At 38.9% G+C, this 18,117-nt stretch overlaps 1 protein-coding gene and 1 pseudogene across 1 annotated transcript in view; both read left to right on the top strand.

The window, feature by feature from the left end:
• Window positions 1-18,117, top strand: part of LOC134756439 (membrane-associated guanylate kinase, WW and PDZ domain-containing protein 3-like) — a 125,727-nt gene that overhangs the window by 52,826 nt on the left and 54,784 nt on the right. The gene's annotated exons all lie outside the window — the stretch shown is intronic.
• LOC134757252 (heterogeneous nuclear ribonucleoprotein A3-like) lies at window positions 11,360-13,706 on the top strand (annotated as a pseudogene).

Genomic DNA, 18,117 nt, shown 5'->3' with positions numbered 1-18,117 from the left:
ATAACTATTTTGGATCTCTGGAGTCTACTGAAGGCTTTCACTTTCCAGGGAGAAGGTTTGGATCTAATTGTGGTTATTTTTGGTCAGTTACAGCTCTTCGCATGGTAGCAGCTACCCATCCACTACCCCAGCCCCATGGCAGGCAGTTGTGCCAACAGGTGTTCCAGAAACAGTTTTCACACAGCTCATGGGAGCTAGAGTGGGCAAAAAGCACCTTGTCCTCCAAATATTGGGGATCTGTGCTCTGATTGCTATTTCTGCTCACAGAGGTGCAGAGAGAGGATGGCAGCCTTTGTTGTATACCTACCCCCATTGTTGCAGTCCCCTCCCCCTTCAGCTGAAGTGATTTCCAGGGGATTTAAAGGGTTAGCACCTTTACCTCCTCATTTTTCTCTTTTTGGGAGCAGACATGAAAGGCTAGAATATTCAAAAACAATGGCATATGTGAGGAAAAATTAGAAAGTGACTGTGCATGCCCAGGGAAAGGCACAGGTTTGGAAAAGACCTGGGAAAACCTTAAGTTTACATTTCAGGCTGATCATTGGCACAAAGACAATACCAATCAAGACAAAAACAATAAATAGAAATAACAACAAAACCCAGCAAACCCTGAGGAAAGAGGAGAGTCTGATTTCCAGAGTAACCATATTATTAGATTCTAGTTTTCAACATAAAAATGACAAGGCATACAAAGAAACAGAAAAGTATGGCTCATTCCAAGGAAAAAACTGAATCAACAGAAACTGTTCCTGAAAAAGACCTCATGTCAAATCTACTTGACAAAGACTTTGAACAACTGTCTTAAAGATGCTTAGGGAACTAAAGGAAGACGTGGGGAAAGTCAAGAACATAATGTATGAACAAAGTGGAAATCTCAATAAACGGAAAACCTAAAAAGAAACCAAAAAGAAATTCTGGAGCTAGAAAATAAAATAATTAAAATGAAAAATCCATTAGGAGAATTTAAAGGCATATTTGAGCAGGCAGAAGAATGAATCAGCAAACTTGAAGAGAGAATAATGGAAATTATTGAGTCTGAGGAACAGAAAGAAAAAATACTGAAGAAAAATAAACAGAGCTTAAGGAATCTGTGTGACACTATCAAGTGGACCAACATAAACATTGTTGGAGTCCCAGAAGGAGAAGAGGGAGAGAAAGGGGAAGAGGGAATATTTGAAGGCTTAATGCTGAAAACTTTTCAAAGCTGGTGAAATACATGAATATAAACATCCAAGGAGTTCAATGAACTCCAAATAGTGTGAATCCAAAGAGACCCACACCAAGGCACATAATCATACTTTGACAGCCAGGTGTGGTGGTTTGTGCCTACAGTCCCAGCTACTCAGGAGGCTGAGGTGAGAGGATCATTTGAGGCCAGGAATTCAAGGTCAGCCTGGGCAACATAGTGAGAACCCACCTCTCTAAAAAATAATAATAAAAAAAATGAGTCAGGTGTGTTGGCATGCACCTGTAGTCCCAGTTACTCAGGATACTTGGGAGGCTGAGATGAGAGATTGCTTGAGCCTAGGAGTTTGCTGTGATTATGCCACCACACTCCAGCCTGGGCAACAGAGCAAGACCCTATCTCTTAAAAAAATCATATTTTTGAATGACAGAGAATCTTGAAAGCAGTGAGAGAAGCAACTTATCACATACCAGGGATCCTTAATATTATTATTGGCAGATTTCTCATCAGAAACTTTGGAGGCCAAAAGGCTGTGGGCTGGCATATTCAAAGTACTAAAAGAAATAAACTGTCAGCCAATAATTCTATGTCTGGCAAAACTGTCCTACCAAAGTGAGGGAGAAATTAAGACATTCTCAGATAAACAAAAGATGAGGGATTTCATTACCACTGGATCTGTCCTGCAAGAAGTGCTTAAGGGAGTACTGCAGAGTGTAATGAAAGAAGACTAGACAGTAACTCACAGCTGTATGAAAAAATAAAGATCTCAATAAAGGTATATACATGGGTAATTATGAAAGCAAGTATTATTGTTACAACAGTTTGTAACCCCACTTTTTTTGTTTTCTTCATGATTTAAGAGTAATACATTAAGAAAAACAATCATTAGTCCAAAAGCTAGTATTATTGTCACTTTGGTTTGTAACTCCACATTTTTTTCTACATAATTTAAGAAACTATCACATTTAAAATAATTATTAGTTTTTGTTTTTGGCCACACAGTGTCTAAAGATATAATTTTTTGACATCAACAGCCAAAAGGGGAGGAAATGAAGCTGTTATGGGAGCAGAGTTTTAGTATGTTGTTGAAGTTAAGCTGGTAATAATTTAAATTAGAATGTTTTAACTTTAGCATGTTAAATGTAATCCCCATAGTAACCACAAAGAAAATAGCTATAGAATATACACAAAAGGAAATAAGGAAGGAATTTAAACATTTTACTACAACAAAGTCAGTGAAATACAAAGAAGGCAGTAATGCAGGAAATGATGGACAAAAATGTATAAAGCATATAGAAAACAAATAGCAAAATGACAGAAGTATATATCAATAAACGCTTTAAACTTAAATGCGTTAAACTCTTCAACCAAAAGACAGAGATTGGCAGAATGGATTAGAAAAACATGATTCACTTATATCCTGTCTACAGGAGGCTCACTTTAGATCCAGAGACACAAATAGATTGAAAGTGAAAGGATTGAAAAAGATACTCCATGCAATAGTAACCAAAAGAGAGCAAGAGTGGCTATACTGTTATCAGACAAAATAGGCTTTAAATCAAAATGTTGTAAGAGACAAAGAAGGACATTATATATTAATAAATGGTTCAATACAGCAAGAGGATACAACAATTAAAATCTGACATATGCCACAACATGGATGAATCTTCAGAACATTATGCTGAGATAAGTCTGTCACAGAAAGACAAATACTATATGGTTCTACTTATGCGGTATAGAGTGTAGTCAAAAATCATAGAGACAGGAAGTAGTATGGTGGTTGCCAGGGGTGCAGTGGAGGATAGAATGCAGAATTAGTATTTAATGGGTACACAGTTTCATTTTGGTGTGATAAAAATGTTTTGAATAGTGATGATGGTTGCATGATGGTGTGAATGTATTTAGTACTACTGAACTGTACACTTAAAAATGATTAATATGTTTATGTTATGTGTATTTTACAACTATGACAGTCTATTTTGTGCTGCTATAACAGAAAACCTGAGATTAGGTCATTTATAATGAATGGAAATATATTTCTCACAGTTTTAGAACTGGGAAGTCCAAGTCAGGGACTGGCATCTGGCAAGGGCCTTCTTGCTGCATTGTCCCATGGCAAAAGGGCAAAGAGAGGGCAAGGGAAAGGAAAGGGGATCAAATTCATTTTTTATGAGAAACCTACTTCTGAGACAGTAGCATTAAATCATTCATAAGGGCACAGCCCTCATGGGCTAATCACCTCTTAAAGGTATCACCTCTTAATACAATTACAATGGGAATTAAACTTCAACATAACTTTGGGAGGGGATAAATATTAAAAACATAGCAATCACAATAAAACTGGGAAATTAAAAAAAAATTGTGCGGCTGGGAGCGGTGGCTCACGCCTGTAATCCCAGCACTTTGGGAGGCTGAGACAGGTGGATCACCTGAGGTCAGGAGCTGGAGACCAACCTGGCCAAAATTGTGAAATCCTGTCTCTATTAAAAATACAAAAATTAGCCATGCGTGGTGGCATGTGCCTGTAATTCCAGCTACTTCGGAGGCAGAGACAGGAAAATTGCTTGAATCTGGGAGGTGGACGTTGCAGTAGAGCCGAGATCACGCCACTGCACTCCAGCCTGGGTGACAGAACAAGACTGTGTCTCAAAAAAAAAAAAAAAATTGTGCAACTATCATCAATATATAATTCCAGAACATTTTTATCACCCCAAAGGAAACCCATATTCATTAGCAGTTACTTTTCTGCTTAGCCCCTGGCAACCACTAAATGACTAAAAATAAAAGCTGAAGCTATGATAGGAATGTCTTATTCTAATTTTGGTAATATTCATTATATTTTAAGTAGACAGATGTAAATAATGGGCAAATAATGCTTTTAATTATTTTCTTTAACCTGTCTTAGAGCCAAGAAGCTTCTTTCAAGGCAGTAGTACATGGTGGAGGCTATCAGAGTTTCTAGAATAATTATCTAGGCTGAAAGTCATATCTGGGCTTTTTGGTGATCTTTCTATGTGAGCACGTACAGCTAATTTGACTAATTCTCTTCAAATATTTCTTGAAGATGTATGTTACAACAAGGCTTAGGTTATAATATTAGAATAGGCCTTCTCTTTTGAGTGGAGTAATATGATTATTCTAATAAAGATCCTTTCTTGAGGGGAGGAGCCAAGATGGCCGAATAGGAACAGCTCCGGTCTACAGCTCCCAGCGTGAGCGACGCAGAAGACGGTGATTTCTGCATTTCCATCTGAGGTACCGGGTTCATCTCACTAGGGAGTGCCAGACAGTGGGCGCAGGCCAGTGGGTGCGCGCACCGTGCGCGAGCCGAAGCAGGGCGAGGCATTGCCTCACCTGGGAAGCGCAAGGGGTCAGGGAGTTCCGTTTCCGAGTCAAAGGGGTGACGGACGCACCTGGAAAATTGGGTCACTCCCACCTGAATATTGTGCTTTTCACACCAGCTTAAAAAACGGCGCACCACGAGACTATATCCCACACGTGGCTCGGAGGGTCCTACGCCCAGGGAATCTCGCTGATTGCTAGCACAGCAGTCTGAGATCAAACTGCAAGGTGGCAGCGAGGCTGGGGGAGGGGCGCCCGCCATTGCCCAGGCTTGCTTAGGTAAACAAAGCAGCCGGGAAGCTCGAACTGGGTGGAGCCCACCACAGCTCAAGGAGGCCTGCCTGCCTCTGTAGGCTCCACCTCTGGGGGCAGGGCACAGACAAACAAAAAGACAGCAGTAACCTCTGCAGACTTAAATGTTCCTGTCTGACAGCTTTGAAGAGAGCAGTGGTTCTCCCAGCACGCAGCTGGAGATCTGAGAACGGGCAGACTGCCTCCTCAAGTGGGTCCCTGACCCCTGACCCCCGAGCAGCCTAACTGGGAGGCACCCCCCAGCAGGGGCACACTGACACCTCACACGGCAGGGTATTCCAACAGACCTGCAGCTGAGGGTCCTGTCTGTTAGAAGGAAAACTAACAAACAGAAAGGACATCCACACCGAAAACCCATCTGTACAGCACCATCATCAAAGACCAAAAGTAGATAAAACCACAAAGATAAGGAAAAAACAGAACAGAAAAACTGGAAACTCTAAAACGCAGAGCGCCTCTCCTCCTCCAAAGGAACGCAGTTCCTCACCAGCAACGGAACAAAGCTGGATGGAGAATGATTTTGACGAGCTGAGAGAAGAAGGCTTCAGACGATCAAATTACTCTGAGCTACGGGAGGATATTCAAACCAAAGGCAAAGAAGTTGAAAACTTTGAAAAAAATTTAGACGAATGTATAACTAGAATAACCAATACAGAGAAGTGCTTAAAGGAGCTGATGGAGCTGAAAACCAAGGCTCGAGAACTACGTGAAGAATGCAGAAGCCTCAGGAGCTGATGCGATCAACTGGAAGAAAGGGTATCAGCAATGGAAGATGAAATGAATGAAATGAAGTGAGAAGGGAAGTTTAGAGAAAAAAGAATAAAAAGAAATGAGCAAAGCCTCCAAGAAATATGGGACTATGTGAAAAGACCAAATCTACGTCTGATTGGTGTACCTGAAAGTGATGTGGAGAATGGAACCAAGTTGGAAAACACTCTGCAGGATATTATCCAGGAGAACTTCCCCAATCTAGCAAGGCAGGCCAACGTTCAGATTCAGGAAATACAGAGAACGCCACAAAGATACTCCTCGAGAAGAGCAACTCCGAGACACATAATTGTCAGATTCACCAAAGTTGAAATGAAGGAAAAAATGTTAAGGGCAGCCAGAGAGAAAGGTCGGATTACCCTCAAAGGGAAGCCCATCAGACTAACAGCGGATCTTTCGGCAGAAACCCCACAAGCCAGAAGAGAGTGGGGACCAATATTCAACATTCTTAAAGAAAAGAATTTTCAACCCAGAATTTCATATCCAGCCAAACTAAGCTTCATAAGTGAAGGAGAAATAAAATACTTTACAGACAAGCAAATGCTGACCGATTTTGTCACCACCAGGCCTGCCCTAAAAGAGCTCCTGAAGGAAGCGCTAAACATGGAAAGGAACAACCGGTACCAGCCGCTGCAAAATGATGACAAAATGTAAAGACCATCGAGACTAGGAAGAAACTGCATCAACTAACGAGCAAAATCACCAGCTTACATCATAATGACAGGATCAAATTCACACATAACAATATTAACTTTAAATGTAAATGGACTAAATTCTCCAATTAAAAGACACAGACTGGCAAGTTGGATAAAGAGTCAAGACCCATCAGTGTGCTGTATTCAGGAAACCCATCTCACGTGCAGAGACACACATAGGCTCAAAGTAAAAGGATGGAGGAAGATCTACCAAGCAAATGGAAAACAAAAAAAGGCAGGGGTTGCAATCCTAGTCTCTGATAAAACAGACTTTAAACCAACAAAGATCAAAAGAGACAAAGAAGGCCATTACATAATGGTAAAGGGATCAATTCAACAAGAGGAGCTAACTATCCTAAATATATATGCACCCAATACAGGAGCACCCAGATTCATAAAGCAAGTCCTGAGTGACCTACAAAGAGACTTAGACTCCCACACATTAATAATGGGAGACTTTAACACCCCACTGTCAACATTAGACAGATCAACGAGACAGAAAGTCAACAAGGATACCCAGGAATTGAACTCAGCTCTGCACCAAGCGGACCTATTAGACATCTACACAACTCTCCACCCCAAATCAACAGAATATACATTTTTTTCAGCACCACACCACACCTATTCCAAAATTGACCACATAGTTGGAAGTAAAGCTCTCCTCAGCAAATGGAAAAGAACAGAAATTATAACAAACTATCTCTCAGACCACAGTGCAATCAAAGTAGAACTCAGGATTAAGAATCTCACTCAAAGCTGCTCAACTACATGGAAACTGAACAACCTGCTCCTGAATGACTACTGGGTACATAACGAAATGAAGGCAGAAATAAAGATGTTCTTTGAAACCAACGAGAACAAAGACACAACATACCAGAATCTCTGGGATACATTCAAAGCAGTGTGTAGAGGGAAATTTATAGCACTAAATGCCCACAAGAGAAAGCAGGAAAGATCCAAAATTGACACCCTAACATCACAATTAAAAGAACTAGAAAAGCAAGAGCAAACACATTCAAAAGCTAGCAGAAGGCAAGAAATAACTAAAATCCGAGCAGAACTGAAGGAAATAGAGACACAAAAAACCCTTCAAAAAATCAATGAATCCAGGAGCTGGTTTTTTGAAAGGATCAACAAAATTGATAGACCGCTAGCAAGACTAATAAAGAAAAAAAGAGAGAAGAATCAAATAGACACAATAAAAAATGATAAAGGGGATATCACCACCGATCCCACAGAAATACAAACTACCATCAGAGAATACTACAAACACCTCTACGCAAATAAACTAGAAAATCTAGAAGAAATGGATACATTCCTCGACACATACACTCTCCCAAGACTAAACCAGGAAGAAGTTGAATCTCTGAATAGACCAATAACAGGAGCTGAAATTGTGGCAATAATCAATAGTTTACCAACCAAAAAGAGTCCAGGACCAGATGGATTCACAGCCGAATTCTACCAGAGGTACAAGGAAGAACTGGTACCATTCCTTCTGAAACTATTCCAATCAATAGAAAAAGAGGGAATCCTCCCTAACTCATTTTATGAGGCCAGCATCATTCTGATACCAAAGACGGGCAGAGACACAACCAAAAAAGAGAATTTTAGACCAATATCCTTGATGAACATTGATGCAAAAATCCTCAATAAAATACTGGCAAACTGAATCCAGCAGCACATCAAAAAGCTTATCCACCATGATCAAGTGGGCTTCATCCCTGGGATGCAAGGCTGGTTCAATATACGCAAATCAATAAATGTAATCCAGCATGTAAACAGAGCCAAAGACAAAAACCACATGATTATCTCAATAGATGCAGAAAAAGCCTTTGACAAAATTCAACAACCCTTCATGCTAAAAACTCTCAATAAATTAGGTATTGATTGGACGTATTTCAAAATAAGAGCTATCTACGACAAACCCACAGCCAATATCATACTGAATGGGCAAAAACTGGAAGCATTCCCTTTGAAAACTGGCACAAGACAGGGATGCCCTCTCTCACCACTCCTATTCAACATAGTGTTGGAAGTTCTGGCCAGGGCAATCAGGCAGGAGAAGGAAATAAAGGGTATTCAATTAGGAAAAGAGGAAGTCAAATTGTCCCTGTTTGCAGACGACATGATTGTTTATCTAGAAAACCCCATTGTCTCAGCCCAAAATCTCCTTAAGCTGATAAGCAACTTCAGCAAAGTCTCAGGATACAAAATCAATGTACAAAAATCACAAGCATTCCTATACACCAACAACAGACAAACAGAGAGCCAAATCATGAGTGAACTCCCATTCACAATTGCTTCAAAGAGAATAAAATACCTAGGAATCCAACTTACAAGGGATGTGAAGGACCTCTTCAAGGAGAACTACAAACCACTGCTCAAGGAAATAAAAGAGGATACAAACAAATGGAAGAACATTCCATGCTCATGGGTAGGAAGAATCAATATCGTGAAAATGGCCATACTGCCCAAGGTAATTTACAGATTCAATGCCATCCCCATCAAGCTACCAATGACTTTCTTCACAGAATTGGAAAAAACTACTTTAAAGTTCATATGGAACCAAAAAAGAGTCCGCATCGCCAAGTCAATCCTAAGCCAAAAGAACAAAGCTGGAGGCATCACACTACCTGACTTCAAACTATACTACAAGGCTACAGTAACCAAAACAGCATGGTACTGGTACCAAAACTGACATATAGATCAATGGAACAGAACAGGGCCCTCAGAAATAACGCCACTTACCTACAACTATCTGATCTTTGACAAACCTGAGAAAAACAAGCAATGGGGAAAGGAGTCCCTATTTAATAAATGGTGCTGGGAAAACTGGCTAGCCATATGTAGAAAGCTGAAACTGGATCCCTTCCTTACACCTTATACAAAAATCAATTCAAGATGGATTAAAGATTTAAACGTTAGACCTAAAACCATAAAAACCCTAGAAGAAAACGTAGGCATTACCATTCAGGACATAGGCGTGGGCAAGGACTTCATGTCCAAAACACCAAAAGCAATGGCAACAAAAGCCAAAATTGACAAATGGGATCTAATTAAACTAAAGAGCTTCTGCACAGCAAAAGAAACTACCATCAGAGTGAACAGGCAACCTACAACATGGGAGAAAATTTTCGCAACCTACTCATCTGACGAAGGGCTAATATCCAGAATCTACAATGAACTCAAACAAATTTACAAGAAAAAAACAAACAACCCCATCAAAAAGTGGGCGAAGGACATGAACAGACACTTCTCAAAAGAAGACATTTATGCAGCCAAAAAACACATGAAAAAATGCTCATCATCACTGGCCATCAGAGAAATGCAAATCAAAACCACTATGAGATATCATCTCACACCAGTTAGAATGGCAATCATTAAAAAGTCAGGAAACAACAGGTGCTGGAGAGGATGTGGAGAAATAGGAACACTTTTACACTGTTGGTGGGACTGTAAACTAGTTCAACCATTGTGGAAGTCAGTGTGGCGATTCCTCAGGGATCTAGAACTAGAAATACCATTTGACCCAGGCATCCCATTACTGGGTATATACCCAAAGGACTATAAATCATGCTGCTATAAAGACACATGCACACGTATGTTTATTGCGGCATTATTCACAATAGCAAAGACTTGGAACCAACCCAAATGTCCAACAATGATAGACTGGATTAAGAAAATGTGGCACATATACACCATGGAATACTATGCAGCCATAAAAAATGATGAGTTCATGTCCTTTGTAGGGACATGGATGAAACTGGAAACCATCATTCTCAGTAAACTATCGCAAGAACAAAAAACCAAACACCGCATATTCTCACTCATAGGTGGGAATTGAACAATGAGATCACATGGACACAGGAAGGGGAATATCACACTCTGGGGACTGTTGTGGGGTGGGGGGAGGGGGGAGGGATAGCATTGGGAGATATACCTAATGCTAGATGACGAGTTAATGGGTGCAGCACACCAGAATGGCACATGTATACATATGTAACTAACCTGCACAATGTGCACATGTACCCTAAAACTTAAAGTATAATAAAAAAAAAAAATTAAAAAAAAAAAAAAAAAAGAAAATGTGGCACATATACACCATGGAATACTATGCAGCCATAAAAAATGATGAGTTCATGTCCTTTGTAGGGACATGGATGAAACTGGAAACCATCATTCTCAGTAAACTATCGCAAGAACAAAAAACCAAACACCGCATATTCTCACTCATAGGTGGGAATTGAACAATGAGATCACATGGACACAGGAAGGGGAATATCACACTCTGGGGACTGTGGTGGGGAGGGGGGAGGGGGGAGGGATAGCACTGGGAGATATACCTAATGCTAGATGACGAGTTAGTGGGTGTAGCGCACCAGCATGGCACATGTATACATATGTAACTAACCTGCACAATGTGCACATGTACCCTAAAACTTAAAGTATAATAAAAAAAAAAAAAAGAAAACAAAAAAAGAAAACATTGGAACCAAAGTCCACATCTCAGTCATGAGATCTTTTCAATAAAGGTGTTTAAAAAAAAAAAAAAAAAAAAGATCCTTTCTTCATTGAGGCTACTGTTTGGGAGTTGAAGTAACTGGGAAATTTGAACCTACCCTTCTCCTTTCACATTATATCACCAGTATAAGAGCAGAATTGTCAGATATTCCGTTAAATATTGGATATGAAATGTTTTTTAATTGATAATTTGTGTGTGGCAGTATTTCTACATTCTTGTCCTATAAACTAATATCAGAGTTCTTTGGTTGCTGTGACATGCCTCCTCAGATTAATAGTGAGATTTCTTCCTGTAGGTAACCCTAATTTCTTTTAAAGCAATGATTTATGGTATTATGATCTAAATGCCTTTTTTTTTAAGAGATGGGATCTCACCATGTTGCCCAGGCTGAGCTCAAGCTATCCTCCCACCTCACATTGGCTTCCCAAAGTGCTGGGATTACAGGCATGAGCCACCATACCTGGCCCTCGATGCATTTTTAATGTTACATTAGTTGCTAAAAAATAAAACATAAAAAAGAGGCCGGGCACAGTGGATCATGCCTGTAATTCCAGCACTTTGAGAGGCAAGGTGGGCAGATCACCTGAGGTCGGGAGTTCAAGAGCAGCCTGACCAACATAGAGAAACCCCATCTCTACTAAAAATACAAAATTAGCCAGGCATGGTGGCGCATGCCTGTAATCCCAGCTACCTGAGAGGCTGAGGCAGGGAAATTGCTTGAACCTGGGAGGCAGAGGTTGTGGTGAGCCGAGATCACGCTATTGCACTCCAGCCTGGGCAACAAGAGCAAAACTTCATTTCAAAAAAAAAAAAAATATTTTGCAATATCAGGGGGCAATAATGTGATATACTGGATAGTAAAAAGTTAATGAGGACATAGATGCCTAGTCTAAGCAAAATAGATAAGAAGTTGCTGATCGTAATTGATGATGAGAATGACGTCATAGTGGAATAGCAGATAATGCATGAGTGGTGAATTTCCTCATTTAGTCTTACTTTGAGGCAGCAAATAAATCCTTTATAAGTGTTGCATTACTTTTATGGTGTGTGTGTGTGTGACAGAGAGAGGCTTCAATCCTTAAATCATGTAATATTAAGAAAAAACAAATGAATTCACTTAGAAGATTTGGGGCTGGATCTATATTTTTTCATCATTTTAACATTTGGGGGTTAAAATTTCCAGACCGTTGGAGACGACATCCATCCAGAACAGAGTAGATCCTGGAGATTCTGGATAAATTATCTGCAAGTGCATTTTTTTTCCAATAGATTGAGTTTATTATCAACATTCAGTTTGCTGATTAAAAAATTTTTCAGTATATCAATATTGAACTCGAGTTGGAAGAGGGCGAGTCTGGTCTCAAAATGGAGGGCCATGATCCAAAGGAACCAGAGAAGTTGAGAAAACTGTTTATTGGTGGTCTGAGCTTTGAAACTACAGATGATAGTTTAAGAGAACATTTTGAGAAATGGGGCACACTCACAGATTGTGTGGTAATGAGAGACCCCCAAACAAAACGTTCCAGGGGCTTTGGTTTTGTGACTTATTCTTGTGTTGAAGAGGTGGATGCAGCAATGTGTGCTTGACCACACAAGGTTGACGGGCGTGTAGTGGAACCAAAGAGAGCTGTTTCTAGAGAGGATTCTGTAAAGCCTGGTGCCCATCTAACAGTGAAGAAAATTTTTGTTGGTGGTATTAAAGAAGATACAGAAGAATATAATTTGAGAGACTTCTTTGAAAAGTATGGCAAGATTGAAACCATAGAAGTTATGGAAGACAGGCAGAGTGGGAAAAAGAGAGGATTTGCTTTTGTAACTTTTGATGAGCATGATACAGTTGATAAAATTGTTGTTCAGAAATACCACACTATTAATGGGCATAATTGTGAAGTGCAAAAGGCCCTTTCTAAACAAGAGATGCAGTCTGCTGGATCACAGAGAGGTCATGGAGGTGGATCTGGCAATTTTATGGGTCGCGGAGGAAACTTTGGAGGTGGTGGAGGAGCTATGGTGGTGGAGGTGGTGGCAGCAGCAGAGGTAGTTATGGAGGAGGTGATGGTGGATATGATGGATTTGGAGGTGATGGTGGCAACTATGGCGGTGGTCCTGGTTATAGTAGTAGAGGGGGCTATGGTGGTGGTGGACCAGGATATGGAAACCAAGGTGGTGGATATGGTGGAGGTGGTGGAAGATATGATGGTTACAATGAAGGAGGAAATTTTGGTGGTGGTAACTATGGTGGTGGTGGGAACTATAATGATTTTGGAAATTATAGTGGACAACAGCAATCAAATTATGGACCCATGAAAGGGGACAGTTCTGGTGGAAGAAGCTCGGGCAGTCCCTATGGTGGTGGTTATGGATCTGGTGGTGGAAGTGGTGGATATGGTAGCAGAAGGTTCGAAAAACAGCAGAAAAGGGCTACAGTTCTTAGTAGGGGAGAGAGCGAGGAGTTGTCAGGAAAACTGCAGCTTACTTTGAGACAGTCCTCCCAAATGCATTAGAGGAACTGTAAAAATCTGCCACAGAAGGAACGATGATCCATAGTCAGAAAAGTTATTGCAGCTTAAACAGGAAACCCTTCTTGTTCAGGACTGTCATAGCCACAGTTTGCAAAAAGTGCAGTTATTGATTAATGCAATGTAGTGTCAATTAGATGTACATTCCTGAGGTCTTTTATCTGTTGTAGCCTTGTCTTTTTCTTTTTCTTTTCATTACATCAAGTATATTGCCTTGTAAATTGTGGTAGTGGTACCAGGAATGAAAAATTAAGGAATTTTTAACTTTTCAAAAAAAAAATTTTTCAGTATATCTGCATAAATGAAATTGGTCCATCATGTGTATTAGAGGAAGCTATCCTTACTCCGTTTGTTATCAGGATTATGTTAGCCTGAAGAATGGACTGATAAACTTTCTATAAGGCTTATTACAGGCTTTAACCTGTAAAATTGATCTCATCGTAAACAGCTTTGAGAGTATATAGATAGTTGACTATTTTTCTTCTCTGGTTTCTTCAGATACTCTTCATCATCTTGGATTTGTTTTAATAATTTATATATGTTAAAGAAAATAATCAAAACTGTGCAGATTTATAAATCTTTAAAATTGTACACAATATTATATATTTTAAAACTCCCTACATATGCAGTTTTATCACCCTTCTCATTTATGGTACACCATAAGACTGACTTTTTGATGCCAAGTGTTCTCGAAAATGTCCTAAGGAAGGTCATTGCTGGAACAATGTTATTTTTTAGACTTTGTTTCCTTATAAGGAAATAGACATCAATTAAGGAGGGAATTTTTTTTTTGGAGGTGGAAATGGGTAGTATGGTCAAGCAACTATATGTATATTTCCCTGGGGAACACGGCATTAAGAAGAGAAAATAATCCTAACTATTAACAATTTCATCTGTGCAGTGGTTTTTATTCTGCAACATTGTCTTTTCTATTTTTGTACATGTTTTCTAGAAAAGGTAAACATGTAGTAGAAATAAATGTGATGTTAATTGCTATGGCAGTGTGTCTGTACACATTACTTTTTTTCTCCTGTCTACCCACCTTCCATTGGCAATCACCCAACTGGTTAGGTAAATGAGGGTGGATGGATAATAAATGTTTCTTCACAATTACTTCCTTAGCTCTCAAAAGGGATTCTGAAGCATTCCGTTATAAGTGCTGCTTACAGACATGCTGAAATGACCACTTTTTGCTCTAGAGTGATATTCTTTGCTTAATAAAGAACAAGAGATCACAATAGCTTTCTTTCCTGAGCAGAAGCAGGGCAAACTGTTGATTCCTTTTTGTTTTTTTCCTGCAAAGAAAGGACCTTGCTTATGTCACCCAATTTCCCCTTTCAGGAAGGGGAAGTAATTTTTAGTAAGTCAAGGTATGTAGTAGCCATAAGGTCTTCTGTTCAGGATTAAGGTTCAGTGAAGTCATTTGGCATTCATTTATTTTTGGAGTTTTGATCCGAAAGCTGCTTCATTGCAGAATTTTAGTCTGAATTATGTTCTAAAGATTGATGATCTCTCTATGGGACTTCACTGTAACTATTCCATTAGGACATCAGATTTAGCCAAGTATTTATGTGTTAATTTTGTTGGATTAACTTATGTGCATAGACATACAAACACACACACACACACACACACACACACACACACACACACACACTGAAGCCTCATTGTTCCCTTAAATTTTAATTTTTATTTGATATCTTTTCATAATCTATTGAGGAAAGTTACGATGGGAATGCAGTACTGTGAGTTTGCACTGACAATAAAGGTTGATGTATGACAGCCTCTTAGAAGCAACTACTTTAAAATATTTTATAGTGGGAAAAAACCCCACAAATGCAGTTGTTGTTTTGTATACTTTTTTCTCTGTTGACCTGAATAGGATTAAATAACCTCTAGGGTGATTTGCCCATTCAGCAAAGTGGCACAGGCCAAAAAGTAAGGAGATTAAAGTAGGATGAGGGAGAAACAAGGAAAACATGACAAAGGAAAACCCAAGATTAGAAAGACTCAGTGAAGAAATTTTACTCAAAGAAATAAAGAGGTTTTTTCTTCCTTCACCATCCCCAAAGCAATATAGCAGGAAATCTTACTTTGATTATCCATCAACAAGCAAGAGTGGAATTAATAAGTTGACCAGCAAATTGATACATTCCACTGTGCACGCAAAAGTCAGACCCTTATAAGTAAGCAGTTGCATGATATACTTTTTAAGTATATAAGCATATATGTTACAGGTTCTTCATGGGAAAGCAGACCAGCTCAGCCTAGCCTGAATGCCACCTAGTGTTCTCTTTTATGTATAGGATACAATGGAGCCAATGGTTGATTAATTGAAAATGACAATTAAGGTAGGGAATTACATAAATTGATATAAATTTTCATGAGCATTTGATTTTTAACTTAAAGCATATACTGACTGGAGACTGCTATCATCTTTCTTGCATAAACAACATATAATGCTTGTCTCCTGTTTCCAATTCAAATTTCCATAAAGTAGAACAAGAGCTTAGCAAACTGAGTATGGAATCCTACTCGATTTTTATATTTTTTATAACAATTTTTCTTTTCTAACATTTTGAGATTTATCTTTCCAAAGCTTTCAGTGTTTTCCCAAAACATTTATCTGTTTTCATAGAAACACCCTTTTTGTACTCATATTTCATAATATTTAATTAAATATTAAATTGCATAATCACAAATTGGCATAAAAGCAGTGAGAATGAACATAACTTGGTAAAACAGAATGTGAAGACATACTGCTATTGGAGTAGTCTGTTTGATTTAGCTTGCCTGTGGGCAGCTGCATGTTTTAAACAGGAAATGTAGAGCTAGCCATTACATAGTGGAGATAGCCCATTTGGGGAGTTTCTGCTCTGTTTGATTTGGCTGATGCCTGTATTCTTCTTTAGGGATAATTAGCTATGATAGGCCTTTATGGCTAAGACTTTAAACAATAATACTTGGTGAAGTGAGTTGTTAAGGAGCTAAATATACACATTAGTATGAGAAGAGAGCAACACGCAATCTGATTTCAGAACTGGTGCACTTAACCATCATGCTATCTACTGCTTCCCCTTGTGGGAAGTATTAGCACGCCACTCTATGTCCATAATATAGCAAGTAGATAAGAAATGGTGCATAGGAAATAGTATAATTATGCCGACCCTTTTCTATATTAAACATTATTCTCAAAAAACAGAGCATATACCTCAGATATCTCTAGAAGAGTTACCAAAACTGATCTTCTATTAGGTTAACAGTATGCCACTAAATGAGTAAGAACAGGAATTATGCAAGCCATTTATGTAGATGAAATTCAAATAGAATTATAAATAACAAAACTGAAAAAGCCATTTGGTTGATAATTATTATTTGGGATGCATATTTTGCTTGTTTTAAATTAGTTTTCAGGGTCTTCTTCCTTTAGGGGTAGCTTAGCTCAGTCTTTAGCCTGATTCAGTTCAAGAGAAGAAAGGGTAACTACTTTTTACCCATAAGAGGCAGTGCAGCTTACTCTCTGGAATCAAGCTAACAAGTATGACCTGTCCGTACATTTTAATTTCACTTAGTAGCTGTGTGACCTCGGGCAAGTTACCTTACCTCTCTTGTCTCAGTTACCTCATTATAAAATAGGGATTAGTATCTATTACACAGAATTTCTTTTATTTATTTATTTATTTTATTATACTTTAAGTTCTGGGATACATGTGCAGAATGTGCAGGTTTGTTACATAGGTATATACATGTCATGGTGGTTTGCTGCACCCATCAACCCATCTCTACATTAGGTATTTCTCCTAATGCTATCCCTCCCCTAGCCCCCCATCCCTCGACAGGCCCCGGTGTATGATGTTCCCCTCCCTGTGTCTATGTGTTCTCATTGTTCAACTCCCACTTATGAGTGAGAACATGCAGTATTTGGTTTTCTGTTCTTGTATTACACAGAATTTCAATGAGAATTAAATGGATTCATGTGAAGTTCTTACAACAGTGCCTGGTGTATAGTAAATGCTCAGTAAATGATAGTCATCATCATCCTTATCAACCTTGAAAAAGGGAAATAGTGATATTATTGTTGAAAATATAGCCAGAAACATGAATCTGAAGTACGTAATATTGGAGATTAGGTACAGAATAAACAAGAAGTAGAACCAGAGAAGGCATACGTGAAAAATTAATGTGTGGTCCAGAATAGATGTCATAGTTCTGGGCGTTACCTCTTGTTCATTAAAAGATAAATAGTGGGTCAGGGTGGAAATAAAAAAATAAGCTGGAGGAAGGAAATAATAAAAATGACATAGAAATACAGTAGGATAAATTCGAGAGTGGACTTTCTGAAAAATCCCAATAATATATGAGTACCTACAGCAAATCTAATTGGAAAAGAAAAAGAATGGGGGAAACCGTTTAAAAAGTTAAAAAGAGGATCAGGAAGAGATCCTAAATAGTGTGAGAGACTGCTATGCAGAGTTGTGCGGTAATAGATTTGGAAATCTTGATGAAATCTAAAATTTCCTAGCAGATATAAAAATCAACTAGAGAAATAGAAGACTGTGATTATGTCATTCTTCTGCTTGAAATTCCCCTAAATAGCTTCCCATTGTTCTCAAGATAAAGATAGATACTTTCAACTTGTCTTCCAGTCCTCCCTGATCTGACCTGTTTCTTGCCATCCAGGCCTTGCATTCTTTTCCCTTGGGCTCCTGCACTCTGGCCATATTGATCTTCTTTCTGTTCATCTAATACTGTTCTCTTTTGCACCAGGAC

Source organism: Gorilla gorilla, chromosome 1 (assembly GCF_029281585.2).
Source record: "Gorilla gorilla gorilla isolate KB3781 chromosome 1, NHGRI_mGorGor1-v2.1_pri, whole genome shotgun sequence".
Classification (NCBI taxonomy): domain Eukaryota; kingdom Metazoa; phylum Chordata; class Mammalia; order Primates; family Hominidae; genus Gorilla; species Gorilla gorilla.
This window is presented reverse-complemented; position numbering and strand designations above follow the sequence as displayed.